The 25,540-nt window shown below is 34.5% G+C and overlaps 28 non-coding genes across 28 annotated transcripts; all 28 read left to right on the top strand.

The window, feature by feature from the left end:
* The first annotated feature begins 77 nt into the window (after positions 1-77).
* TRNAK-UUU (transfer RNA lysine (anticodon UUU)) lies at positions 78-150 on the top strand. The gene has a single exon. It is a non-coding gene; the product is annotated as a tRNA-Lys (tRNA).
* Positions 151-459: 309 nt separating this feature from the next.
* On the top strand, positions 460-551 carry TRNAR-UCU (transfer RNA arginine (anticodon UCU)). The gene is given in 2 exon segments: positions 460-496; positions 516-551. It is a non-coding gene; the product is annotated as a tRNA-Arg (tRNA).
* Positions 552-1,961: 1,410 nt separating this feature from the next.
* Positions 1,962-2,034, top strand: TRNAK-UUU (transfer RNA lysine (anticodon UUU)). Its single transcript has one exon. It is a non-coding gene; the product is annotated as a tRNA-Lys (tRNA).
* Positions 2,035-2,343: 309 nt separating this feature from the next.
* On the top strand, positions 2,344-2,435 carry TRNAR-UCU (transfer RNA arginine (anticodon UCU)). Its single transcript is given in 2 exon segments — positions 2,344-2,380; positions 2,400-2,435. It is a non-coding gene; the product is annotated as a tRNA-Arg (tRNA).
* A 1,410-nt stretch (positions 2,436-3,845) lies between these two features.
* Positions 3,846-3,918, top strand: TRNAK-UUU (transfer RNA lysine (anticodon UUU)). Its single transcript has one exon. It is a non-coding gene; the product is annotated as a tRNA-Lys (tRNA).
* Positions 3,919-4,227: 309 nt separating this feature from the next.
* TRNAR-UCU (transfer RNA arginine (anticodon UCU)) lies at positions 4,228-4,319 on the top strand. The gene is given in 2 exon segments: positions 4,228-4,264; positions 4,284-4,319. It is a non-coding gene; the product is annotated as a tRNA-Arg (tRNA).
* A 1,410-nt stretch (positions 4,320-5,729) lies between these two features.
* On the top strand, positions 5,730-5,802 carry TRNAK-UUU (transfer RNA lysine (anticodon UUU)). Its single transcript has one exon. It is a non-coding gene; the product is annotated as a tRNA-Lys (tRNA).
* Positions 5,803-6,111: 309 nt separating this feature from the next.
* Positions 6,112-6,203, top strand: TRNAR-UCU (transfer RNA arginine (anticodon UCU)). Its single transcript is given in 2 exon segments — positions 6,112-6,148; positions 6,168-6,203. It is a non-coding gene; the product is annotated as a tRNA-Arg (tRNA).
* Positions 6,204-7,613: 1,410 nt separating this feature from the next.
* TRNAK-UUU (transfer RNA lysine (anticodon UUU)) lies at positions 7,614-7,686 on the top strand. The gene has a single exon. It is a non-coding gene; the product is annotated as a tRNA-Lys (tRNA).
* A 309-nt stretch (positions 7,687-7,995) lies between these two features.
* On the top strand, positions 7,996-8,087 carry TRNAR-UCU (transfer RNA arginine (anticodon UCU)). The gene is given in 2 exon segments: positions 7,996-8,032; positions 8,052-8,087. It is a non-coding gene; the product is annotated as a tRNA-Arg (tRNA).
* Positions 8,088-9,497: 1,410 nt separating this feature from the next.
* Positions 9,498-9,570, top strand: TRNAK-UUU (transfer RNA lysine (anticodon UUU)). The gene has a single exon. It is a non-coding gene; the product is annotated as a tRNA-Lys (tRNA).
* A 309-nt stretch (positions 9,571-9,879) lies between these two features.
* On the top strand, positions 9,880-9,971 carry TRNAR-UCU (transfer RNA arginine (anticodon UCU)). Its single transcript is given in 2 exon segments — positions 9,880-9,916; positions 9,936-9,971. It is a non-coding gene; the product is annotated as a tRNA-Arg (tRNA).
* A 1,410-nt stretch (positions 9,972-11,381) lies between these two features.
* TRNAK-UUU (transfer RNA lysine (anticodon UUU)) lies at positions 11,382-11,454 on the top strand. The gene has a single exon. It is a non-coding gene; the product is annotated as a tRNA-Lys (tRNA).
* A 309-nt stretch (positions 11,455-11,763) lies between these two features.
* TRNAR-UCU (transfer RNA arginine (anticodon UCU)) lies at positions 11,764-11,855 on the top strand. The gene is given in 2 exon segments: positions 11,764-11,800; positions 11,820-11,855. It is a non-coding gene; the product is annotated as a tRNA-Arg (tRNA).
* A 1,410-nt stretch (positions 11,856-13,265) lies between these two features.
* TRNAK-UUU (transfer RNA lysine (anticodon UUU)) lies at positions 13,266-13,338 on the top strand. Its single transcript has one exon. It is a non-coding gene; the product is annotated as a tRNA-Lys (tRNA).
* A 309-nt stretch (positions 13,339-13,647) lies between these two features.
* Positions 13,648-13,739, top strand: TRNAR-UCU (transfer RNA arginine (anticodon UCU)). The gene is given in 2 exon segments: positions 13,648-13,684; positions 13,704-13,739. It is a non-coding gene; the product is annotated as a tRNA-Arg (tRNA).
* Positions 13,740-15,149: 1,410 nt separating this feature from the next.
* Positions 15,150-15,222, top strand: TRNAK-UUU (transfer RNA lysine (anticodon UUU)). Its single transcript has one exon. It is a non-coding gene; the product is annotated as a tRNA-Lys (tRNA).
* A 309-nt stretch (positions 15,223-15,531) lies between these two features.
* TRNAR-UCU (transfer RNA arginine (anticodon UCU)) lies at positions 15,532-15,623 on the top strand. The gene is given in 2 exon segments: positions 15,532-15,568; positions 15,588-15,623. It is a non-coding gene; the product is annotated as a tRNA-Arg (tRNA).
* A 1,410-nt stretch (positions 15,624-17,033) lies between these two features.
* Positions 17,034-17,106, top strand: TRNAK-UUU (transfer RNA lysine (anticodon UUU)). The gene has a single exon. It is a non-coding gene; the product is annotated as a tRNA-Lys (tRNA).
* A 309-nt stretch (positions 17,107-17,415) lies between these two features.
* Positions 17,416-17,507, top strand: TRNAR-UCU (transfer RNA arginine (anticodon UCU)). The gene is given in 2 exon segments: positions 17,416-17,452; positions 17,472-17,507. It is a non-coding gene; the product is annotated as a tRNA-Arg (tRNA).
* A 1,410-nt stretch (positions 17,508-18,917) lies between these two features.
* TRNAK-UUU (transfer RNA lysine (anticodon UUU)) lies at positions 18,918-18,990 on the top strand. Its single transcript has one exon. It is a non-coding gene; the product is annotated as a tRNA-Lys (tRNA).
* A 309-nt stretch (positions 18,991-19,299) lies between these two features.
* Positions 19,300-19,391, top strand: TRNAR-UCU (transfer RNA arginine (anticodon UCU)). The gene is given in 2 exon segments: positions 19,300-19,336; positions 19,356-19,391. It is a non-coding gene; the product is annotated as a tRNA-Arg (tRNA).
* Positions 19,392-20,801: 1,410 nt separating this feature from the next.
* On the top strand, positions 20,802-20,874 carry TRNAK-UUU (transfer RNA lysine (anticodon UUU)). The gene has a single exon. It is a non-coding gene; the product is annotated as a tRNA-Lys (tRNA).
* A 309-nt stretch (positions 20,875-21,183) lies between these two features.
* TRNAR-UCU (transfer RNA arginine (anticodon UCU)) lies at positions 21,184-21,275 on the top strand. The gene is given in 2 exon segments: positions 21,184-21,220; positions 21,240-21,275. It is a non-coding gene; the product is annotated as a tRNA-Arg (tRNA).
* A 1,410-nt stretch (positions 21,276-22,685) lies between these two features.
* On the top strand, positions 22,686-22,758 carry TRNAK-UUU (transfer RNA lysine (anticodon UUU)). The gene has a single exon. It is a non-coding gene; the product is annotated as a tRNA-Lys (tRNA).
* Positions 22,759-23,067: 309 nt separating this feature from the next.
* On the top strand, positions 23,068-23,159 carry TRNAR-UCU (transfer RNA arginine (anticodon UCU)). Its single transcript is given in 2 exon segments — positions 23,068-23,104; positions 23,124-23,159. It is a non-coding gene; the product is annotated as a tRNA-Arg (tRNA).
* A 1,410-nt stretch (positions 23,160-24,569) lies between these two features.
* Positions 24,570-24,642, top strand: TRNAK-UUU (transfer RNA lysine (anticodon UUU)). The gene has a single exon. It is a non-coding gene; the product is annotated as a tRNA-Lys (tRNA).
* A 309-nt stretch (positions 24,643-24,951) lies between these two features.
* On the top strand, positions 24,952-25,043 carry TRNAR-UCU (transfer RNA arginine (anticodon UCU)). The gene is given in 2 exon segments: positions 24,952-24,988; positions 25,008-25,043. It is a non-coding gene; the product is annotated as a tRNA-Arg (tRNA).
* Positions 25,044-25,540: the final 497 nt, after the last annotated feature.

Raw genomic sequence — 25,540 nt, 5'->3', positions numbered from 1 at the left:
TAAATGATTGTCAGTAAATGTAAGGTTGGTATCCTTCCAAATTGTTTTAATGTGATTTGAAGATTAGAGTAAGCAGAGCCTGGATAGCTCAGTCGGTAGAGCATCAGACTTTTAATCTGAGGGTCCAGGGTTCAAGTCCCTGTTCAGGCGGGGTGCTATGTTTAAGAAGAAGTACTCTTTTAGTTTCTATTGCATGATGAACAAGATATTACATTGACAGAATTGCAAAACCTTCTTAAATGGAGTTTTTTAAATTGTCAAGATTTTATCCGTCAGAGGCCTTTTGAGTAGACTTATCCAACTGTATCATGTAGTTTGGCATGTTGAATATCTTTTTCCCCATGCAATGCTCAACATGTAACCATGATTATAGTATCCTATCAACTTTGTAAAGTTGATCATCAGTTGCTTGCTCATTATTTTATTTCAGAATTTCTGAAAAGTTTCTTGGTGCAGGTTGGCTCTGTGGCGCAATGGATAGCGCATTGGACTTCTAGGAAAATGTTAAAAAAGGCATTCAAAGGCTGTGGGTTCGAATCCCACCAGAGTCAATATTATTGCTCAATTTCTTTCATAACGAATTGAAATAGCAATAAACAATGCAGCTTCAGCTTCACCCAAAATCATTTACCAAAATAGCCTTTGAAAGAAGGCCTGTTTTAAACAAAGAGTGCTTGAATAGAAAACATTGTATAATCAATATGCAAGAGGAAATTGTCAGGTGTACTGATGAAAATATAATTTACTAGATAGTAGGAGTTTCGGCCCTTTCTCAATTGTATACTGTCACTGAAGAAGCATGAATTCTAAGTCAGCAGAAAATGAGATAGTACATATTTCAGGACTTAAAATAGATGACATTTAATGCTGAGGTTTCAAAAGTTTGAAATATCAGTTCACTATCAAACGCTACATAATGCTTGTCAATATATGCAATCATATTCATAAATGTAGTGTCGGTTGGTATCCTTCCACATTGTTTTAAGATGAATTGAAGATGAAAGTTAGTAGACACTGGATAGTTCAGTGAGTGGCACAGCAGACTTTTAATATGAGTGTCCAAGTTTGAAGTTCCTGTTCAGGCAGTGTGTTACGTTTAAGAAGATGCACTCTTGAAGTTTCCACTGCTTGATGAATAAGATATTACATTAAGGGAATTGCAAAACCTTCTTATATGGAGTTGTTAAACTCCTTGCTGTTTTATCTGTGCTATGCCTTTTGAGTCGACTTAACACTTAACCAACTGCATTGTATGGTTTGACATGTTGAATATCATTTTTGCTATTCAATGCTCAACATAAATCCAGGATCATAGATTCCTAACAACTTTATAAAGTTGATGAGCAGCTGCTAGCTCATTATTTTATTTGATCATTTCTGTCCGACATCCTAAAAAGATTGGCTCTGTGGCACAATGGATACTGCTTTGGCTTTCAAGAGTAATGTAAAGAAGGCAGTCAAAAGTTGTGGTTTTGAATCCCACCAGAGGCAATGTTGTCCTACATTTCTTTTATAATGAATTGAAATTGCAATAAATAATGCAGCTTCTTCTTGCTCTGAAATCATTCACCAAAATGGCCTTTGAAAGAAGCCCTTTTTTCAACCGACACCACTTGAATAGAAAATATTGTATAATCTACATATAAGAGGAAATTGACAGGTAGACTGAGTAAAATATAATGTATTAGGCAGTAAGAGTTTTTGGTCCTTTCTTAATTGTGTATTGTCAATGAAGAAGCATGAATTCCGAATCAGCAGAAAATGAGATGGTACAAATTTCAGGACTTAAAGAGATAAAATATAATGCTGAGATGTCAAAAGCTTGAAATATCAATTCATGATAAAACTCTACATATTGATTATCAATATATGTAATGATAATAATAAATGATTGTCAGTAAATGCAAGGTTGGTATCCTTCCAAATTGTTTTAATGTGATTTGAAGATTAGAGTAAGCAGAGCCTGGATAGCTCAGTCGGTAGAGCATCAGACTTTTAATCTGAGGGTCCAGGGTTCAAGTCCCTGTTCAGGCGGGGTGCTATGTTTAAGAAGAAGTACTCTTTTAGTTTCTATTGCATGATGAACAAGATATTACATTGACAGAATTGCAAAACCTTCTTAAATGGAGTTTTTTAAATTGTCAAGATTTTATCCGTCAGAGGCCTTTTGAGTAGACTTATCCAACTGTATCATGTAGTTTGGCATGTTGAATATCTTTTTCCCCATGCAATGCTCAACATGTAACCATGATTATAGTATCCTATCAACTTTGTAAAGTTGATCATCAGTTGCTTGCTCATTATTTTATTTCAGAATTTCTGAAAAGTTTCTTGGTGCAGGTTGGCTCTGTGGCGCAATGGATAGCGCATTGGACTTCTAGGAAAATGTTAAAAAAGGCATTCAAAGGCTGTGGGTTCGAATCCCACCAGAGTCAATATTATTGCTCAATTTCTTTCATAACGAATTGAAATAGCAATAAACAATGCAGCTTCAGCTTCACCCAAAATCATTTACCAAAATAGCCTTTGAAAGAAGGCCTGTTTTAAACAAAGAGTGCTTGAATAGAAAACATTGTATAATCAATATGCAAGAGGAAATTGTCAGGTGTACTGATGAAAATATAATTTACTAGATAGTAGGAGTTTCGGCCCTTTCTCAATTGTATACTGTCACTGAAGAAGCATGAATTCTAAGTCAGCAGAAAATGAGATAGTACATATTTCAGGACTTAAAATAGATGACATTTAATGCTGAGGTTTCAAAAGTTTGAAATATCAGTTCACTATCAAACGCTACATAATGCTTGTCAATATATGCAATCATATTCATAAATGTAGTGTCGGTTGGTATCCTTCCACATTGTTTTAAGATGAATTGAAGATGAAAGTTAGTAGACACTGGATAGTTCAGTGAGTGGCACAGCAGACTTTTAATATGAGTGTCCAGGTTTGAAGTTCCTGTTCAGGCAGTGTGTTATGTTTAAGAAGATGCACTCTTGAAGTTTCCACTGCTTGATGAATAAGATATTACATTAAGGGAATTGCAAAACCTTCTTATATGGAGTTGTTAAACTCCTTGCTGTTTTATCTGTGCTATGCCTTTTGAGTCGACTTAACACTTAACCAACTGCATTGTATGGTTTGACATGTTGAATATCATTTTTGCTATTCAATGCTCAACATAAATCCAGGATCATAGATTCCTAACAACTTTATAAAGTTGATGAGCAGCTGCTAGCTCATTATTTTATTTGATCATTTCTGTCCGACATCCTAAAAAGATTGGCTCTGTGGCACAATGGATACTGCTTTGGCTTTCAAGAGTAATGTAAAGAAGGCAGTCAAAAGTTGTGGTTTTGAATCCCACCAGAGGCAATGTTGTCCTACATTTCTTTTATAATGAATTGAAATTGCAATAAATAATGCAGCTTCTTCTTGCTCTGAAATCATTCACCAAAATGGCCTTTGAAAGAAGCCCTTTTTTCAACCGACACCACTTGAATAGAAAATATTGTATAATCTACATATAAGAGGAAATTGACAGGTAGACTGAGTAAAATATAATGTATTAGGCAGTAAGAGTTTTTGGTCCTTTCTTAATTGTGTATTGTCAATGAAGAAGCATGAATTCCGAATCAGCAGAAAATGAGATGGTACAAATTTCAGGACTTAAAGAGATAAAATATAATGCTGAGATGTCAAAAGCTTGAAATATCAATTCATGATAAAACTCTACATATTGATTATCAATATATGTAATGATAATAATAAATGATTGTCAGTAAATGTAAGGTTGGTATCCTTCCAAATTGTTTTAATGTGATTTGAAGATTAGAGTAAGCAGAGCCTGGATAGCTCAGTCGATAGAGCATCAGACTTTTAATCTGAGGGTCCAGGGTTCAAGTCCCTGTTCAGGCGGGGTGCTATGTTTAAGAAGAAGTACTCTTTTAGTTTCTATTGCATGATGAACAAGATATTACATTGACAGAATTGCAAAACCTTCTTAAATGGAGTTTTTTAAATTGTCAAGATTTTATCCGTCAGAGGCCTTTTGAGTAGACTTATCCAACTGTATCATGTAGTTTGGCATGTTGAATATCTTTTTCCCCATGCAATGCTCAACATGTAACCATGATTATAGTATCCTATCAACTTTGTAAAGTTGATCATCAGTTGCTTGCTCATTATTTTATTTCAGAATTTCTGAAAAGTTTCTTGGTGCAGGTTGGCTCTGTGGCGCAATGGATAGCGCATTGGACTTCTAGGAAAATGTTAAAAAAGGCATTCAAAGGCTGTGGGTTCGAATCCCACCAGAGTCAATATTATTGCTCAATTTCTTTCATAACGAATTGAAATAGCAATAAACAATGCAGCTTCAGCTTCACCCAAAATCATTTACCAAAATAGCCTTTGAAAGAAGGCCTGTTTTAAACAAAGAGTGCTTGAATAGAAAACATTGTATAATCAATATGCAAGAGGAAATTGTCAGGTGTACTGATGAAAATATAATTTACTAGATAGTAGGAGTTTCGGCCCTTTCTCAATTGTATACTGTCACTGAAGAAGCATGAATTCTAAGTCAGCAGAAAATGAGATAGTACATATTTCAGGACTTAAAATAGATGACATTTAATGCTGAGGTTTCAAAAGTTTGAAATATCAGTTCACTATCAAACGCTACATAATGCTTGTCAATATATGCAATCATATTCATAAATATAGTGTCGGTTGGTATCCTTCCACATTGTTTTAAGATGAATTGAAGATGAAAGTTAGTAGACACTGGATAGTTCAGTGAGTGGCACAGCAGACTTTTAATATGAGTGTCCAGGTTTGAAGTTCCTGTTCAGGCAGTGTGTTATGTTTAAGAAGATGCACTCTTGAAGTTTCCACTGCTTGATGAATAAGATATTACATTAAGGGAATTGCAAAACCTTCTTATATGGAGTTGTTAAACTCCTTGCTGTTTTATCTGTGCTATGCCTTTTGAGTCGACTTAACACTTAACCAACTGCATTGTATGGTTTGACATGTTGAATATCATTTTTGCTATTCAATGCTCAACATAAATCCAGGATCATAGATTCCTACCAACTTCATAAAGTTGATGAGCAGCTGCTAGCTCATTATTTTATTTGATCATTTCTGTCCGACCTCCTAAAAAGATTGGCTCTGTGGCACAATGGATAGTGCTTTGGCTTTCAAGAGTAATGTAAAGAAGGCATTCAAAAGTTGTGGTTTTGAATCCCACCAGAGGCAATGTTGTCCTACATTTCTTTTATAATGAATTGAAATTGCAATAAATAATGCAGCTTCTTCTTGCTCTGAAATCATTCACCAAAATGGCCTTTGAAAGAAGCCCTTTTTTCAACCGACACCACTTGAATAGAAAATATTGTATAATCTACATATAAGAGGAAATTGACAGGTAGACTGAGTAAAATATAATGTATTAGGCAGTAAGAGTTTTTGGTCCTTTCTTAATTGTGTATTGTCAATGAAGAAGCATGAATTCCGAATCAGCAGAAAATGAGATGGTACAAATTTCAGGACTTAAAGAGATAAAATATAATGCTGAGATGTCAAAAGCTTGAAATATCAATTCATGATAAAACTCTACATATTGATTATCAATATATGTAATGATAATAATAAATGATTGTCAGTAAATGTAAGGTTGGTATCCTTCCAAATTGTTTTAATGTGATTTGAAGATTAGAGTAAGCAGAGCCTGGATAGCTCAGTCGGTAGAGCATCAGACTTTTAATCTGAGGGTCCAGGGTTCAAGTCCCTGTTCAGGCGGGGTGCTATGTTTAAGAAGAAGTACTCTTTTAGTTTCTATTGCATGATGAACAAGATATTACATTGACAGAATTGCAAAACCTTCTTAAATGGAGTTTTTTAAATTGTCAAGATTTTATCCGTCAGAGGCCTTTTGAGTAGACTTATCCAACTGTATCATGTAGTTTGGCATGTTGAATATCTTTTTCCCCATGCAATGCTCAACATGTAACCATGATTATAGTATCCTATCAACTTTGTAAAGTTGATCATCAGTTGCTTGCTCATTATTTTATTTCAGAATTTCTGAAAAGTTTCTTGGTGCAGGTTGGCTCTGTGGCGCAATGGATAGCGCATTGGACTTCTAGGAAAATGTTAAAAAAGGCATTCAAAGGCTGTGGGTTCGAATCCCACCAGAGTCAATATTATTGCTCAATTTCTTTCATAACGAATTGAAATAGCAATAAACAATGCAGCTTCAGCTTCACCCAAAATCATTTACCAAAATAGCCTTTGAAAGAAGGCCTGTTTTAAACAAAGAGTGCTTGAATAGAAAACATTGTATAATCAATATGCAAGAGGAAATTGTCAGGTGTACTGATGAAAATATAATTTACTAGATAGTAGGAGTTTCGGCCCTTTCTCAATTGTATACTGTCACTGAAGAAGCATGAATTCTAAGTCAGCAGAAAATGAGATAGTACATATTTCAGGACTTAAAATAGATGACATTTAATGCTGAGGTTTCAAAAGTTTGAAATATCAGTTCACTATCAAACGCTACATAATGCTTGTCAATATATGCAATCATATTCATAAATGTAGTGTCGGTTGGTATCCTTCCACATTGTTTTAAGATGAATTGAAGATGAAAGTTAGTAGACACTGGATAGTTCAGTGAGTGGCACAGCAGACTTTTAATATGAGTGTCCAAGTTTGAAGTTCCTGTTCAGGCAGTGTGTTACGTTTAAGAAGATGCACTCTTGAAGTTTCCACTGCTTGATGAATAAGATATTACATTAAGGGAATTGCAAAACCTTCTTATATGGAGTTGTTAAACTCCTTGCTGTTTTATCTGTGCTATGCCTTTTGAGTCGACTTAACACTTAACCAACTGCATTGTATGGTTTGACATGTTGAATATCATTTTTGCTATTCAATGCTCAACATAAATCCAGGATCATAGATTCCTAACAACTTTATAAAGTTGATGAGCAGCTGCTAGCTCATTATTTTATTTGATCATTTCTGTCCGACATCCTAAAAAGATTGGCTCTGTGGCACAATGGATACTGCTTTGGCTTTCAAGAGTAATGTAAAGAAGGCAGTCAAAAGTTGTGGTTTTGAATCCCACCAGAGGCAATGTTGTCCTACATTTCTTTTATAATGAATTGAAATTGCAATAAATAATGCAGCTTCTTCTTGCTCTGAAATCATTCACCAAAATGGCCTTTGAAAGAAGCCCTTTTTTCAACCGACACCACTTGAATAGAAAATATTGTATAATCTACATATAAGAGGAAATTGACAGGTAGACTGAGTAAAATATAATGTATTAGGCAGTAAGAGTTTTTGGTCCTTTCTTAATTGTGTATTGTCAATGAAGAAGCATGAATTCCGAATCAGCAGAAAATGAGATGGTACAAATTTCAGGACTTAAAGAGATAAAATATAATGCTGAGATGTCAAAAGCTTGAAATATCAATTCATGATAAAACTCTACATATTGATTATCAATATATGTAATGATAATAATAAATGATTGTCAGTAAATGCAAGGTTGGTATCCTTCCAAATTGTTTTAATGTGATTTGAAGATTAGAGTAAGCAGAGCCTGGATAGCTCAGTCGGTAGAGCATCAGACTTTTAATCTGAGGGTCCAGGGTTCAAGTCCCTGTTCAGGCGGGGTGCTATGTTTAAGAAGAAGTACTCTTTTAGTTTCTATTGCATGATGAACAAGATATTACATTGACAGAATTGCAAAACCTTCTTAAATGGAGTTTTTTAAATTGTCAAGATTTTATCCGTCAGAGGCCTTTTGAGTAGACTTATCCAACTGTATCATGTAGTTTGGCATGTTGAATATCTTTTTCCCCATGCAATGCTCAACATGTAACCATGATTATAGTATCCTATCAACTTTGTAAAGTTGATCATCAGTTGCTTGCTCATTATTTTATTTCAGAATTTCTGAAAAGTTTCTTGGTGCAGGTTGGCTCTGTGGCGCAATGGATAGCGCATTGGACTTCTAGGAAAATGTTAAAAAAGGCATTCAAAGGCTGTGGGTTCGAATCCCACCAGAGTCAATATTATTGCTCAATTTCTTTCATAACGAATTGAAATAGCAATAAACAATGCAGCTTCAGCTTCACCCAAAATCATTTACCAAAATAGCCTTTGAAAGAAGGCCTGTTTTAAACAAAGAGTGCTTGAATAGAAAACATTGTATAATCAATATGCAAGAGGAAATTGTCAGGTGTACTGATGAAAATATAATTTACTAGATAGTAGGAGTTTCGGCCCTTTCTCAATTGTATACTGTCACTGAAGAAGCATGAATTCTAAGTCAGCAGAAAATGAGATAGTACATATTTCAGGACTTAAAATAGATGACATTTAATGCTGAGGTTTCAAAAGTTTGAAATATCAGTTCACTATCAAACGCTACATAATGCTTGTCAATATATGCAATCATATTCATAAATATAGTGTCGGTTGGAATCCTTCCACATTGTTTTAAGATGAATTGAAGATGAAAGTTAGTAGACACTGGATAGTTCAGTGAGTGGCACAGCAGACTTTTAATATGAGTGTCCAGGTTTGAAGTTCCTGTTCAGGCAGTGTGTTATGTTTAAGAAGATGCACTCTTGAAGTTTCCACTGCTTGATGAATAAGATATTACATTAAGGGAATTGCAAAACCTTCTTATATGGAGTTGTTAAACTCCTTGCTGTTTTATCTGTGCTATGCCTTTTGAGTCGACTTAACACTTAACCAACTGCATTGTATGGTTTGACATGTTGAATATCATTTTTGCTATTCAATGCTCAACATAAATCCAGGATCATAGATTCCTAACAACTTCATAAAGTTGATGAGCAGCTGCTAGCTCATTATTTTATTTGATCATTTCTGTCCGACATCCTAAAAAGATTGGCTCTGTGGCACAATGGATAGTGCTTTGGCTTTCAAGAGTAATGTAAAGAAGGCATTCAAAAGTTGTGGTTTTGAATCCCACCAGAGGCAATGTTGTCCTACATTTCTTTTATAATGAATTGAAATTGCAATAAATAATGCAGCTTCTTCTTGCTCTGAAATCATTCACCAAAATGGCCTTTGAAAGAAGGCCTATTTTCAACCGACACCACTTGAATAGAAAATATTGTATAATCTACATATAAGAGGAAATTGACAGGTATACTGAGTAAAATATAATGTATTAGGCAGTAAGAGTTTTTGGTCCTTTCTTGATTGTGTATTGTCAATGAAGAAGCATGAATTCCGAATCAGCAGAAAATGAGATGGTACAAATTTCAGGACTTAAAGAGATAAAATATAATGCTGAGATGTCAAAAGCTTGAAATATCAATTCATGATAAAACTCTACGTATTGATTATCAATATATGTAATGATAATAATAAATGATTGTCAGTAAATGTAAGCTTGGTATCCTTCCAAATTGTTTTAATGTGATTTGAAGATTAGAGTAAGCAGAGCCTGGATAGCTCAGTCGGTAGAGCATCAGACTTTTAATCTGAGGGTCCAGGGTTCAAGTCCCTGTTCAGGCGGGGTGCTATGTTTAAGAAGAAGTACTCTTTTAGTTTCTATTGCATGATGAACAAGATATTACATTGACAGAATTGCAAAACCTTCTTAAATGGAGTTTTTTAAATTGTCAAGATTTTATCCGTCAGAGGCCTTTTGAGTAGACTTATCCAACTGTATCATGTAGTTTGGCATGTTGAATATCTTTTTCCCCATGCAATGCTCAACATGTAACCATGATTATAGTATCCTATCAACTTTGTAAAGTTGATCATCAGTTGCTTGCTCATTATTTTATTTCAGAATTTCTGAAAAGTTTCTTGGTGCAGGTTGGCTCTGTGGCGCAATGGATAGCGCATTGGACTTCTAGGAAAATGTTAAAAAAGGCATTCAAAGGCTGTGGGTTCGAATCCCACCAGAGTCAATATTATTGCTCAATTTCTTTCATAACGAATTGAAATAGCAATAAACAATGCAGCTTCAGCTTCACCCAAAATCATTTACCAAAATAGCCTTTGAAAGAAGGCCTGTTTTAAACAAAGAGTGCTTGAATAGAAAACATTGTATAATCAATATGCAAGAGGAAATTGTCAGGTGTACTGATGAAAATATAATTTACTAGATAGTAGGAGTTTCGGCCCTTTCTCAATTGTATACTGTCACTGAAGAAGCATGAATTCTAAGTCAGCAGAAAATGAGATAGTACATATTTCAGGACTTAAAATAGATGACATTTAATGCTGAGGTTTCAAAAGTTTGAAATATCAGTTCACTATCAAACGCTACATAATGCTTGTCAATATATGCAATCATATTCATAAATGTAGTGTCGGTTGGTATCCTTCCACATTGTTTTAAGATGAATTGAAGATGAAAGTTAGTAGACACTGGATAGTTCAGTGAGTGGCACAGCAGACTTTTAATATGAGTGTCCAAGTTTGAAGTTCCTGTTCAGGCAGTGTGTTACGTTTAAGAAGATGCACTCTTGAAGTTTCCACTGCTTGATGAATAAGATATTACATTAAGGGAATTGCAAAACCTTCTTATATGGAGTTGTTAAACTCCTTGCTGTTTTATCTGTGCTATGCCTTTTGAGTCGACTTAACACTTAACCAACTGCATTGTATGGTTTGACATGTTGAATATCATTTTTGCTATTCAATGCTCAACATAAATCCAGGATCATAGATTCCTAACAACTTTATAAAGTTGATGAGCAGCTGCTAGCTCATTATTTTATTTGATCATTTCTGTCCGACATCCTAAAAAGATTGGCTCTGTGGCACAATGGATACTGCTTTGGCTTTCAAGAGTAATGTAAAGAAGGCAGTCAAAAGTTGTGGTTTTGAATCCCACCAGAGGCAATGTTGTCCTACATTTCTTTTATAATGAATTGAAATTGCAATAAATAATGCAGCTTCTTCTTGCTCTGAAATCATTCACCAAAATGGCCTTTGAAAGAAGCCCTTTTTTCAACCGACACCACTTGAATAGAAAATATTGTATAATCTACATATAAGAGGAAATTGACAGGTAGACTGAGTAAAATATAATGTATTAGGCAGTAAGAGTTTTTGGTCCTTTCTTAATTGTGTATTGTCAATGAAGAAGCATGAATTCCGAATCAGCAGAAAATGAGATGGTACAAATTTCAGGACTTAAAGAGATAAAATATAATGCTGAGATGTCAAAAGCTTGAAATATCAATTCATGATAAAACTCTACATATTGATTATCAATATATGTAATGATAATAATAAATGATTGTCAGTAAATGTAAGGTTGGTATCCTTCCAAATTGTTTTAATGTGATTTGAAGATTAGAGTAAGCAGAGCCTGGATAGCTCAGTCGATAGAGCATCAGACTTTTAATCTGAGGGTCCAGGGTTCAAGTCCCTGTTCAGGCGGGGTGCTATGTTTAAGAAGAAGTACTCTTTTAGTTTCTATTGCATGATGAACAAGATATTACATTGACAGAATTGCAAAACCTTCTTAAATGGAGTTTTTTAAATTGTCAAGATTTTATCCGTCAGAGGCCTTTTGAGTAGACTTATCCAACTGTATCATGTAGTTTGGCATGTTGAATATCTTTTTCCCCATGCAATGCTCAACATGTAACCATGATTATAGTATCCTATCAACTTTGTAAAGTTGATCATCAGTTGCTTGCTCATTATTTTATTTCAGAATTTCTGAAAAGTTTCTTGGTGCAGGTTGGCTCTGTGGCGCAATGGATAGCGCATTGGACTTCTAGGAAAATGTTAAAAAAGGCATTCAAAGGCTGTGGGTTCGAATCCCACCAGAGTCAATATTATTGCTCAATTTCTTTCATAACGAATTGAAATAGCAATAAACAATGCAGCTTCAGCTTCACCCAAAATCATTTACCAAAATAGCCTTTGAAAGAAGGCCTGTTTTAAACAAAGAGTGCTTGAATAGAAAACATTGTATAATCAATATGCAAGAGGAAATTGTCAGGTGTACTGATGAAAATATAATTTACTAGATAGTAGGAGTTTCGGCCCTTTCTCAATTGTATACTGTCACTGAAGAAGCATGAATTCTAAGTCAGCAGAAAATGAGATAGTACATATTTCAGGACTTAAAATAGATGACATTTAATGCTGAGGTTTCAAAAGTTTGAAATATCAGTTCACTATCAAACGCTACATAATGCTTGTCAATATATGCAATCATATTCATAAATGTAGTGTCGGTTGGTATCCTTCCACATTGTTTTAAGATGAATTGAAGATGAAAGTTAGTAGACACTGGATAGTTCAGTGAGTGGCACAGCAGACTTTTAATATGAGTGTCCAGGTTTGAAGTTCCTGTTCAGGCAGTGTGTTATGTTTAAGAAGATGCACTCTTGAAGTTTCCACTGCTTGATGAATAAGATATTACATTAAGGGAATTGCAAAACCTTCTTATATGGAGTTGTTAAACTCCTTGCTGTTTTATCTGTGCTATGCCTTTTGAGTCGACTTAACACTTAACCAACTGCATTGTATGGTTTGACATGTTGAATATCATTTTTGCTATTCAATGCTCAACATAAATCCAGGATCATAGATTCCTAACAACTTTATAAAGTTGATGAGCAGCTGCTAGCTCATTATTTTATTTGATCATTTCTGTCCGACATCCTAAAAAGATTGGCTCTGTGGCACAATGGATACTGCTTTGGCTTTCAAGAGTAATGTAAAGAAGGCAGTCAAAAGTTGTGGTTTTGAATCCCACCAGAGGCAATGTTGTCCTACATTTCTTTTATAATGAATTGAAATTGCAATAAATAATGCAGCTTCTTCTTGCTCTGAAATCATTCACCAAAATGGCCTTTGAAAGAAGCCCTTTTTTCAACCGACACCACTTGAATAGAAAATATTGTATAATCTACATATAAGAGGAAATTGACAGGTAGACTGAGTAAAATATAATGTATTAGGCAGTAAGAGTTTTTGGTCCTTTCTTAATTGTGTATTGTCAATGAAGAAGCATGAATTCCGAATCAGCAGAAAATGAGATGGTACAAATTTCAGGACTTAAAGAGATAAAATATAATGCTGAGATGTCAAAAGCTTGAAATATCAATTCATGATAAAACTCTACATATTGATTATCAATATATGTAATGATAATAATAAATGATTGTCAGTAAATGTAAGGTTGGTATCCTTCCAAATTGTTTTAATGTGATTTGAAGATTAGAGTAAGCAGAGCCTGGATAGCTCAGTCGATAGAGCATCAGACTTTTAATCTGAGGGTCCAGGGTTCAAGTCCCTGTTCAGGCGGGGTGCTATGTTTAAGAAGAAGTACTCTTTTAGTTTCTATTGCATGATGAACAAGATATTACATTGACAGAATTGCAAAACCTTCTTAAATGGAGTTTTTTAAATTGTCAAGATTTTATCCGTCAGAGGCCTTTTGAGTAGACTTATCCAACTGTATCATGTAGTTTGGCATGTTGAATATCTTTTTCCCCATGCAATGCTCAACATGTAACCATGATTATAGTATCCTATCAACTTTGTAAAGTTGATCATCAGTTGCTTGCTCATTATTTTATTTCAGAATTTCTGAAAAGTTTCTTGGTGCAGGTTGGCTCTGTGGCGCAATGGATAGCGCATTGGACTTCTAGGAAAATGTTAAAAAAGGCATTCAAAGGCTGTGGGTTCGAATCCCACCAGAGTCAATATTATTGCTCAATTTCTTTCATAACGAATTGAAATAGCAATAAACAATGCAGCTTCAGCTTCACCCAAAATCATTTACCAAAATAGCCTTTGAAAGAAGGCCTGTTTTAAACAAAGAGTGCTTGAATAGAAAACATTGTATAATCAATATGCAAGAGGAAATTGTCAGGTGTACTGATGAAAATATAATTTACTAGATAGTAGGAGTTTCGGCCCTTTCTCAATTGTATACTGTCACTGAAGAAGCATGAATTCTAAGTCAGCAGAAAATGAGATAGTACATATTTCAGGACTTAAAATAGATGACATTTAATGCTGAGGTTTCAAAAGTTTGAAATATCAGTTCACTATCAAACGCTACATAATGCTTGTCAATATATGCAATCATATTCATAAATATAGTGTCGGTTGGTATCCTTCCACATTGTTTTAAGATGAATTGAAGATGAAAGTTAGTAGACACTGGATAGTTCAGTGAGTGGCACAGCAGACTTTTAATATGAGTGTCCAGGTTTGAAGTTCCTGTTCAGGCAGTGTGTTATGTTTAAGAAGATGCACTCTTGAAGTTTCCACTGCTTGATGAATAAGATATTACATTAAGGGAATTGCAAAACCTTCTTATATGGAGTTGTTAAACTCCTTGCTGTTTTATCTGTGCTATGCCTTTTGAGTCGACTTAACACTTAACCAACTGCATTGTATGGTTTGACATGTTGAATATCATTTTTGCTATTCAATGCTCAACATAAATCCAGGATCATAGATTCCTACCAACTTCATAAAGTTGATGAGCAGCTGCTAGCTCATTATTTTATTTGATCATTTCTGTCCGACCTCCTAAAAAGATTGGCTCTGTGGCACAATGGATAGTGCTTTGGCTTTCAAGAGTAATGTAAAGAAGGCATTCAAAAGTTGTGGTTTTGAATCCCACCAGAGGCAATGTTGTCCTACATTTCTTTTATAATGAATTGAAATTGCAATAAATAATGCAGCTTCTTCTTGCTCTGAAATCATTCACCAAAATGGCCTTTGAAAGAAGCCCTTTTTTCAACCGACACCACTTGAATAGAAAATATTGTATAATCTACATATAAGAGGAAATTGACAGGTAGACTGAGTAAAATATAATGTATTAGGCAGTAAGAGTTTTTGGTCCTTTCTTAATTGTGTATTGTCAATGAAGAAGCATGAATTCCGAATCAGCAGAAAATGAGATGGTACAAATTTCAGGACTTAAAGAGATAAAATATAATGCTGAGATGTCAAAAGCTTGAAATATCAATTCATGATAAAACTCTACATATTGATTATCAATATATGTAATGATAATAATAAATGATTGTCAGTAAATGTAAGGTTGGTATCCTTCCAAATTGTTTTAATGTGATTTGAAGATTAGAGTAAGCAGAGCCTGGATAGCTCAGTCGGTAGAGCATCAGACTTTTAATCTGAGGGTCCAGGGTTCAAGTCCCTGTTCAGGCGGGGTGCTATGTTTAAGAAGAAGTACTCTTTTAGTTTCTATTGCATGATGAACAAGATATTACATTGACAGAATTGCAAAACCTTCTTAAATGGAGTTTTTTAAATTGTCAAGATTTTATCCGTCAGAGGCCTTTTGAGTAGACTTATCCAACTGTATCATGTAGTTTGGCATGTTGAATATCTTTTTCCCCATGCAATGCTCAACATGTAACCATGATTATAGTATCCTATCAACTTTGTAAAGTTGATCATCAGTTGCTTGCTCATTATTTTATTTCAGAATTTCTGAAAAGTTTCTTGGTGCAGGTTGGCTCTGTGGCGCAATGGATAGCGCATTGGACTTCTAGGAAAATGTTAAAAAAGGCATTCAAAGGCTGTGGGTTCGAATCCCACCAGAGTCAATATTATTGCTCAATTTCTTTCATAACGAATTGAAATAGCAATAAACAATGCAGCTTCAGCTTCACCCAAAATCATTTACCAAAATAGCCTTTGAAAGAAGGCCTGTTTTAAACAAAGAGTGCTTGAATAGAAAACATTGTATAATCAATATGCAAGAGGAAATTGTCAGGTGTACTGATGAAAATATAATTTACTAGATAGTAGGAGTTTCGGCCCTTTCTCAATTGTATACTGTCACTGAAGAAGCATGAATTCTAAGTCAGCAGAAAATGAGATAGTACATATTTCAGGACTTAAAATAGATGACATTTAATGCTGAGGTTTCAAAAGTTTGAAATATCAGTTCACTATCAAACGCTACATAATGCTTGTCAATATATGCAATCATATTCATAAATGTAGTGTCGGTTGGTATCCTTCCACATTGTTTTAAGATGAATTGAAGATGAAAGTTAGTAGACACTGGATAGTTCAGTGAGTGGCACAGCAGACTTTTAATATGAGTGTCCAAGTTTGAAGTTCCTGTTCAGGCAGTGTGTTACGTTTAAGAAGATGCACTCTTGAAGTTTCCACTGCTTGATGAATAAGATATTACATTAAGGGAATTGCAAAACCTTCTTATATGGAGTTGTTAAACTCCTTGCTGTTTTATCTGTGCTATGCCTTTTGAGTCGACTTAACACTTAACCAACTGCATTGTATGGTTTGACATGTTGAATATCATTTTTGCTATTCAATGCTCAACATAAATCCAGGATCATAGATTCCTAACAACTTTATAAAGTTGATGAGCAGCTGCTAGCTCATTATTTTATTTGATCATTTCTGTCCGACATCCTAAAAAGATTGGCTCTGTGGCACAATGGATACTGCTTTGGCTTTCAAGAGTAATGTAAAGAAGGCAGTCAAAAGTTGTGGTTTTGAATCCCACCAGAGGCAATGTTGTCCTACATTTCTTTTATAATGAATTGAAATTGCAATAAATAATGCAGCTTCTTCTTGCTCTGAAATCATTCACCAAAATGGCCTTTGAAAGAAGCCCTTTTTTCAACCGACACCACTTGAATAGAAAATATTGTATAATCTACATATAAGAGGAAATTGACAGGTAGACTGAGTAAAATATAATGTATTAGGCAGTAAGAGTTTTTGGTCCTTTCTTAATTGTGTATTGTCAATGAAGAAGCATGAATTCCGAATCAGCAGAAAATGAGATGGTACAAATTTCAGGACTTAAAGAGATAAAATATAATGCTGAGATGTCAAAAGCTTGAAATATCAATTCATGATAAAACTCTACATATTGATTATCAATATATGTAATGATAATAATAAATGATTGTCAGTAAATGCAAGGTTGGTATCCTTCCAAATTGTTTTAATGTGATTTGAAGATTAGAGTAAGCAGAGCCTGGATAGCTCAGTCGGTAGAGCATCAGACTTTTAATCTGAGGGTCCAGGGTTCAAGTCCCTGTTCAGGCGGGGTGCTATGTTTAAGAAGAAGTACTCTTTTAGTTTCTATTGCATGATGAACAAGATATTACATTGACAGAATTGCAAAACCTTCTTAAATGGAGTTTTTTAAATTGTCAAGATTTTATCCGTCAGAGGCCTTTTGAGTAGACTTATCCAACTGTATCATGTAGTTTGGCATGTTGAATATCTTTTTCCCCATGCAATGCTCAACATGTAACCATGATTATAGTATCCTATCAACTTTGTAAAGTTGATCATCAGTTGCTTGCTCATTATTTTATTTCAGAATTTCTGAAAAGTTTCTTGGTGCAGGTTGGCTCTGTGGCGCAATGGATAGCGCATTGGACTTCTAGGAAAATGTTAAAAAAGGCATTCAAAGGCTGTGGGTTCGAATCCCACCAGAGTCAATATTATTGCTCAATTTCTTTCATAACGAATTGAAATAGCAATAAACAATGCAGCTTCAGCTTCACCCAAAATCATTTACCAAAATAGCCTTTGAAAGAAGGCCTGTTTTAAACAAAGAGTGCTTGAATAGAAAACATTGTATAATCAATATGCAAGAGGAAATTGTCAGGTGTACTGATGAAAATATAATTTACTAGATAGTAGGAGTTTCGGCCCTTTCTCAATTGTATACTGTCACTGAAGAAGCATGAATTCTAAGTCAGCAGAAAATGAGATAGTACATATTTCAGGACTTAAAATAGATGACATTTAATGCTGAGGTTTCAAAAGTTTGAAATATCAGTTCACTATCAAACGCTACATAATGCTTGTCAATATATGCAATCATATTCATAAATATAGTGTCGGTTGGAATCCTTCCACATTGTTTTAAGATGAATTGAAGATGAAAGTTAGTAGACACTGGATAGTTCAGTGAGTGGCACAGCAGACTTTTAATATGAGTGTCCAGGTTTGAAGTTCCTGTTCAGGCAGTGTGTTATGTTTAAGAAGATGCACTCTTGAAGTTTCCACTGCTTGATGAATAAGATATTACATTAAGGGAATTGCAAAACCTTCTTATATGGAGTTGTTAAACTCCTTGCTGTTTTATCTGTGCTATGCCTTTTGAGTCGACTTAACACTTAACCAACTGCATTGTATGGTTTGACATGTTGAATATCATTTTTGCTATTCAATGCTCAACATAAATCCAGGATCATAGATTCCTAACAACTTCATAAAGTTGATGAGCAGCTGCTAGCTCATTATTTTATTTGATCATTTCTGTCCGACATCCTAAAAAGATTGGCTCTGTGGCACAATGGATAGTGCTTTGGCTTTCAAGAGTAATGTAAAGAAGGCATTCAAAAGTTGTGGTTTTGAATCCCACCAGAGGCAATGTTGTCCTACATTTCTTTTATAATGAATTGAAATTGCAATAAATAATGCAGCTTCTTCTTGCTCTGAAATCATTCACCAAAATGGCCTTTGAAAGAAGGCCTATTTTCAACCGACACCACTTGAATAGAAAATATTGTATAATCTACATATAAGAGGAAATTGACAGGTATACTGAGTAAAATATAATGTATTAGGCAGTAAGAGTTTTTGGTCCTTTCTTGATTGTGTATTGTCAATGAAGAAGCATGAATTCCGAATCAGCAGAAAATGAGATGGTACAAATTTCAGGACTTAAAGAGATAAAATATAATGCTGAGATGTCAAAAGCTTGAAATATCAATTCATGATAAAACTCTACGTATTGATTATCAATATATGTAATGATAATAATAAATGATTGTCAGTAAATGTAAGCTTGGTATCCTTCCAAATTGTTTTAATGTGATTTGAAGATTAGAGTAAGCAGAGCCTGGATAGCTCAGTCGGTAGAGCATCAGACTTTTAATCTGAGGGTCCAGGGTTCAAGTCCCTGTTCAGGCGGGGTGCTATGTTTAAGAAGAAGTACTCTTTTAGTTTCTATTGCATGATGAACAAGATATTACATTGACAGAATTGCAAAACCTTCTTAAATGGAGTTTTTTAAATTGTCAAGATTTTATCCGTCAGAGGCCTTTTGAGTAGACTTATCCAACTGTATCATGTAGTTTGGCATGTTGAATATCTTTTTCCCCATGCAATGCTCAACATGTAACCATGATTATAGTATCCTATCAACTTTGTAAAGTTGATCATCAGTTGCTTGCTCATTATTTTATTTCAGAATTTCTGAAAAGTTTCTTGGTGCAGGTTGGCTCTGTGGCGCAATGGATAGCGCATTGGACTTCTAGGAAAATGTTAAAAAAGGCATTCAAAGGCTGTGGGTTCGAATCCCACCAGAGTCAATATTATTGCTCAATTTCTTTCATAACGAATTGAAATAGCAATAAACAATGCAGCTTCAGCTTCACCCAAAATCATTTACCAAAATAGCCTTTGAAAGAAGGCCTGTTTTAAACAAAGAGTGCTTGAATAGAAAACATTGTATAATCAATATGCAAGAGGAAATTGTCAGGTGTACTGATGAAAATATAATTTACTAGATAGTAGGAGTTTCGGCCCTTTCTCAATTGTATACTGTCACTGAAGAAGCATGAATTCTAAGTCAGCAGAAAATGAGATAGTACATATTTCAGGACTTAAAATAGATGACATTTAATGCTGAGGTTTCAAAAGTTTGAAATATCAGTTCACTATCAAACGCTACATAATGCTTGTCAATATATGCAATCATATTCATAAATGTAGTGTCGGTTGGTATCCTTCCACATTGTTTTAAGATGAATTGAAGATGAAAGTTAGTAGACACTGGATAGTTCAGTGAGTGGCACAGCAGACTTTTAATATGAGTGTCCAAGTTTGAAGTTCCTGTTCAGGCAGTGTGTTACGTTTAAGAAGATGCACTCTTGAAGTTTCCACTGCTTGATGAATAAGATATTACATTAAGGGAATTGCAAAACCTTCTTATATGGAGTTGTTAAACTCCTTGCTGTTTTATCTGTGCTATGCCTTTTGAGTCGACTTAACACTTAACCAACTGCATTGTATGGTTTGACATGTTGAATATCATTTTTGCTATTCAATGCTCAACATAAATCCAGGATCATAGATTCCTAACAACTTTATAAAGTTGATGAGCAGCTGCTAGCTCATTATTTTATTTGATCATTTCTGTCCGACATCCTAAAAAGATTGGCTCTGTGGCACAATGGATACTGCTTTGGCTTTCAAGAGTAATGTAAAGAAGGCAGTCAAAAGTTGTGGTTTTGAATCCCACCAGAGGCAATGTTGTCCTACATTTCTTTTATAATGAATTGAAATTGCAATAAATAATGCAGCTTCTTCTTGCTCTGAAATCATTCACCAAAATGGCCTTTGAAAGAAGCCCTTTTTTCAACCGACACCACTTGAATAGAAAATATTGTATAATCTACATATAAGAGGAAATTGACAGGTAGACTGAGTAAAATATAATGTATTAGGCAGTAAGAGTTTTTGGTCCTTTCTTAATTGTGTATTGTCAATGAAGAAGCATGAATTCCGAATCAGCAGAAAATGAGATGGTACAAATTTCAGGACTTAAAGAGATAAAATATAATGCTGAGATGTCAAAAGCTTGAAATATCAATTCATGATAAAACTCTACATATTGATTATCAATATATGTAATGATAATAATAAATGATTGTCAGTAAATGCAAGGTTGGTATCCTTCCAAATTGTTTTAATGTGATTTGAAGATTAGAGTAAGCAGAGCCTGGATAGCTCAGTCGGTAGAGCATCAGACTTTTAATCTGAGGGTCCAGGGTTCAAGTCCCTGTTCAGGCGGGGTGCTATGTTTAAGAAGAAGTACTCTTTTAGTTTCTATTGCATGATGAACAAGATATTACATTGACAGAATTGCAAAACCTTCTTAAATGGAGTTTTTTAAATTGTCAAGATTTTATCCGTCAGAGGCCTTTTGAGTAGACTTATCCAACTGTATCATGTAGTTTGGCATGTTGAATATCTTTTTCCCCATGCAATGCTCAACATGTAACCATGATTATAGTATCCTATCAACTTTGTAAAGTTGATCATCAGTTGCTTGCTCATTATTTTATTTCAGAATTTCTGAAAAGTTTCTTGGTGCAGGTTGGCTCTGTGGCGCAATGGATAGCGCATTGGACTTCTAGGAAAATGTTAAAAAAGGCATTCAAAGGCTGTGGGTTCGAATCCCACCAGAGTCAATATTATTGCTCAATTTCTTTCATAACGAATTGAAATAGCAATAAACAATGCAGCTTCAGCTTCACCCAAAATCATTTACCAAAATAGCCTTTGAAAGAAGGCCTGTTTTAAACAAAGAGTGCTTGAATAGAAAACATTGTATAATCAATATGCAAGAGGAAATTGTCAGGTGTACTGATGAAAATATAATTTACTAGATAGTAGGAGTTTCGGCCCTTTCTCAATTGTATACTGTCACTGAAGAAGCATGAATTCTAAGTCAGCAGAAAATGAGATAGTACATATTTCAGGACTTAAAATAGATGACATTTAATGCTGAGGTTTCAAAAGTTTGAAATATCAGTTCACTATCAAACGCTACATAATGCTTGTCAATATATGCAATCATATTCATAAATATAGTGTCGGTTGGAATCCTTCCACATTGTTTTAAGATGAATTGAAGATGAAAGTTAGTAGACACTGGATAGTTCAGTGAGTGGCACAGCAGACTTTTAATATGAGTGTCCAGGTTTGAAGTTCCTGTTCAGGCAGTGTGTTATGTTTAAGAAGATGCACTCTTGAAGTTTCCACTGCTTGATGAATAAGATATTACATTAAGGGAATTGCAAAACCTTCTTATATGGAGTTGTTAAACTCCTTGCTGTTTTATCTGTGCTATGCCTTTTGAGTCGACTTAACACTTAACCAACTGCATTGTATGGTTTGACATGTTGAATATCATTTTTGCTATTCAATGCTCAACATAAATCCAGGATCATAGATTCCTAACAACTTCATAAAGTTGATGAGCAGCTGCTAGCTCATTATTTTATTTGATCATTTCTGTCCGACATCCTAAAAAGATTGGCTCTGTGGCACAATGGATAGTGCTTTGGCTTTCAAGAGTAATGTAAAGAAGGCATTCAAAAGTTGTGGTTTTGAATCCCACCAGAGGCAATGTTGTCCTACATTTCTTTTATAATGAATTGAAATTGCAATAAATAATGCAGCTTCTTCTTGCTCTGAAATCATTCACCAAAATGGCCTTTGAAAGAAGGCCTATTTTCAACCGACACCACTTGAATAGAAAATATTGTATAATCTACATATAAGAGGAAATTGACAGGTATACTGAGTAAAATATAATGTATTAGGCAGTAAGAGTTTTTGGTCCTTTCTTGATTGTGTATTGTCAATGAAGAAGCATGAATTCCGAATCAGCAGAAAATGAGATGGTACAAATTTCAGGACTTAAAGAGATAAAATATAATGCTGAGATGTCAAAAGCTTGAAATATCAATTCATGATAAAACTCTACGTATTGATTATCAATATATGTAATGATAATAATAAATGATTGTCAGTAAATGTAAGCTTGGTATCCTTCCAAATTGTTTTAATGTGATTTGAAGATTAGAGTAAGCAGAGCCTGGATAGCTCAGTCGGTAGAGCATCAGACTTTTAATCTGAGGGTCCAGGGTTCAAGTCCCTGTTCAGGCGGGGTGCTATGTTTAAGAAGAAGTACTCTTTTAGTTTCTATTGCATGATGAACAAGATATTACATTGACAGAATTGCAAAACCTTCTTAAATGGAGTTTTTTAAATTGTCAAGATTTTATCCGTCAGAGGCCTTTTGAGTAGACTTATCCAACTGTATCATGTAGTTTGGCATGTTGAATATCTTTTTCCCCATGCAATGCTCAACATGTAACCATGATTATAGTATCCTATCAACTTTGTAAAGTTGATCATCAGTTGCTTGCTCATTATTTTATTTCAGAATTTCTGAAAAGTTTCTTGGTGCAGGTTGGCTCTGTGGCGCAATGGATAGCGCATTGGACTTCTAGGAAAATGTTAAAAAAGGCATTCAAAGGCTGTGGGTTCGAATCCCACCAGAGTCAATATTATTGCTCAATTTCTTTCATAACGAATTGAAATAGCAATAAACAATGCAGCTTCAGCTTCACCCAAAATCATTTACCAAAATAGCCTTTGAAAGAAGGCCTGTTTTAAACAAAGAGTGCTTGAATAGAAAACATTGTATAATCAATATGCAAGAGGAAATTGTCAGGTGTACTGATGAAAATATAATTTACTAGATAGTAGGAGTTTCGGCCCTTTCTCAATTGTATACTGTCACTGAAGAAGCATGAATTCTAAGTCAGCAGAAAATGAGATAGTACATATTTCAGGACTTAAAATAGATGACATTTAATGCTGAGGTTTCAAAAGTTTGAAATATCAGTTCACTATCAAACGCTACATAATGCTTGTCAATATATGCAATCATATTCATAAATGTAGTGTCGGTTGGTATCCTTCCACATTGTTTTAAGATGAATTGAAGATGAAAGTTAGTAGACACTGGATAGTTCAGTGAGTGGCACAGCAGACTTTTAATATGAGTGTCCAAGTTTGAAGTTCCTGTTCAGGCAGTGTGTTACGTTTAAGAAGATGCACTCTTGAAGTTTCCACTGCTTGATGAATAAGATATTACATTAAGGGAATTGCAAAACCTTCTTATATGGAGTTGTTAAACTCCTTGCTGTTTTATCTGTGCTATGCCTTTTGAGTCGACTTAACACTTAACCAACTGCATTGTATGGTTTGACATGTTGAATATCATTTTTGCTATTCAATGCTCAACATAAATCCAGGATCATAGATTCCTAACAACTTTATAAAGTTGATGAGCAGCTGCTAGCTCATTATTTTATTTGATCATTTCTGTCCGACATCCTAAAAAGATTGGCTCTGTGGCACAATGGATACTGCTTTGGCTTTCAAGAGTAATGTAAAGAAGGCAGTCAAAAGTTGTGGTTTTGAATCCCACCAGAGGCAATGTTGTCCTACATTTCTTTTATAATGAATTGAAATTGCAATAAATAATGCAGCTTCTTCTTGCTCTGAAATCATTCACCAAAATGGCCTTTGAAAGAAGCCCTTTTTTCAACCGACACCACTTGAATAGAAAATATTGTATAATCTACATATAAGAGGAAATTGACAGGTAGACTGAGTAAAATATAATGTATTAGGCAGTAAGAGTTTTTGGTCCTTTCTTAATTGTGTATTGTTAATGAAGAAGCATGAATTCCGAATCAGCAGAAAATGAGATGGTACAAATTTCAGGACTTAAAGAGATAAAATATAATGCTGAGATGTCAAAAGCTTGAAATATCAATTCATGATAAAACTCTACATATTGATTATCAATATATGTAATGATAATAATAAATGATTGTCAGTAAATGTAAGGTTGGTATCCTTCCAAATTGTTTTAATGTGATTTGAAGATTAGAGTAAGCAGAGCCTGGATAGCTCAGTCGGTAGAGCATCAGACTTTTAATCTGAGGGTCCAGGGTTCAAGTCCCTGTTCAGGCGGGGTGCTATGTTTAAGAAGAAGTACTCTTTTAGTTTCTATTGCATGATGAACAAGATATTACATTGACAGAATTGCAAAACCTTCTTAAATGGAGTTTTTTAAATTGTCAAGATTTTATCCGTCAGAGGCCTTTTGAGTAGACTTATCCAACTGTATCATGTAGTTTGGCATGTTGAATATCTTTTTCCCCATGCAATGCTCAACATGTAACCATGATTATAGTATCCTATCAACTTTGTAAAGTTGATCATCAGTTGCTTGCTCATTATTTTATTTCAGAATTTCTGAAAAGTTTCTTGGTGCAGGTTGGCTCTGTGGCGCAATGGATAGCGCATTGGACTTCTAGGAAAATGTTAAAAAAGGCATTCAAAGGCTGTGGGTTCGAATCCCACCAGAGTCAATATTATTGCTCAATTTCTTTCATAACGAATTGAAATAGCAATAAACAATGCAGCTTCAGCTTCACCCAAAATCATTTACCAAAATAGCCTTTGAAAGAAGGCCTGTTTTAAACAAAGAGTGCTTGAATAGAAAACATTGTATAATCAATATGCAAGAGGAAATTGTCAGGTGTACTGATGAAAATATAATTTACTAGATAGTAGGAGTTTCGGCCCTTTCTCAATTGTATACTGTCACTGAAGAAGCATGAATTCTAAGTCAGCAGAAAATGAGATAGTACATATTTCAGGACTTAAAATAGATGACATTTAATGCTGAGGTTTCAAAAGTTTGAAATATCAGTTCACTATCAAACGCTACATAATGCTTGTCAATATATGCAATCATATTCATAAATATAGTGTCGGTTGGAATCCTTCCACATTGTTTTAAGATGAATTGAAGATGAAAGTTAGTAGACACTGGATAGTTCAGTGAGTGGCACAGCAGACTTTT

This window comes from Pleurodeles waltl, unplaced genomic scaffold, assembly GCF_031143425.1.
Source record: "Pleurodeles waltl isolate 20211129_DDA unplaced genomic scaffold, aPleWal1.hap1.20221129 scaffold_197, whole genome shotgun sequence".
Classification (NCBI taxonomy): Eukaryota; Metazoa; Chordata; class Amphibia; order Caudata; family Salamandridae; genus Pleurodeles; species Pleurodeles waltl.
Note: the sequence above shows the minus strand (reverse complement) of the source record. Positions and strands in the feature narration are given on the sequence as shown.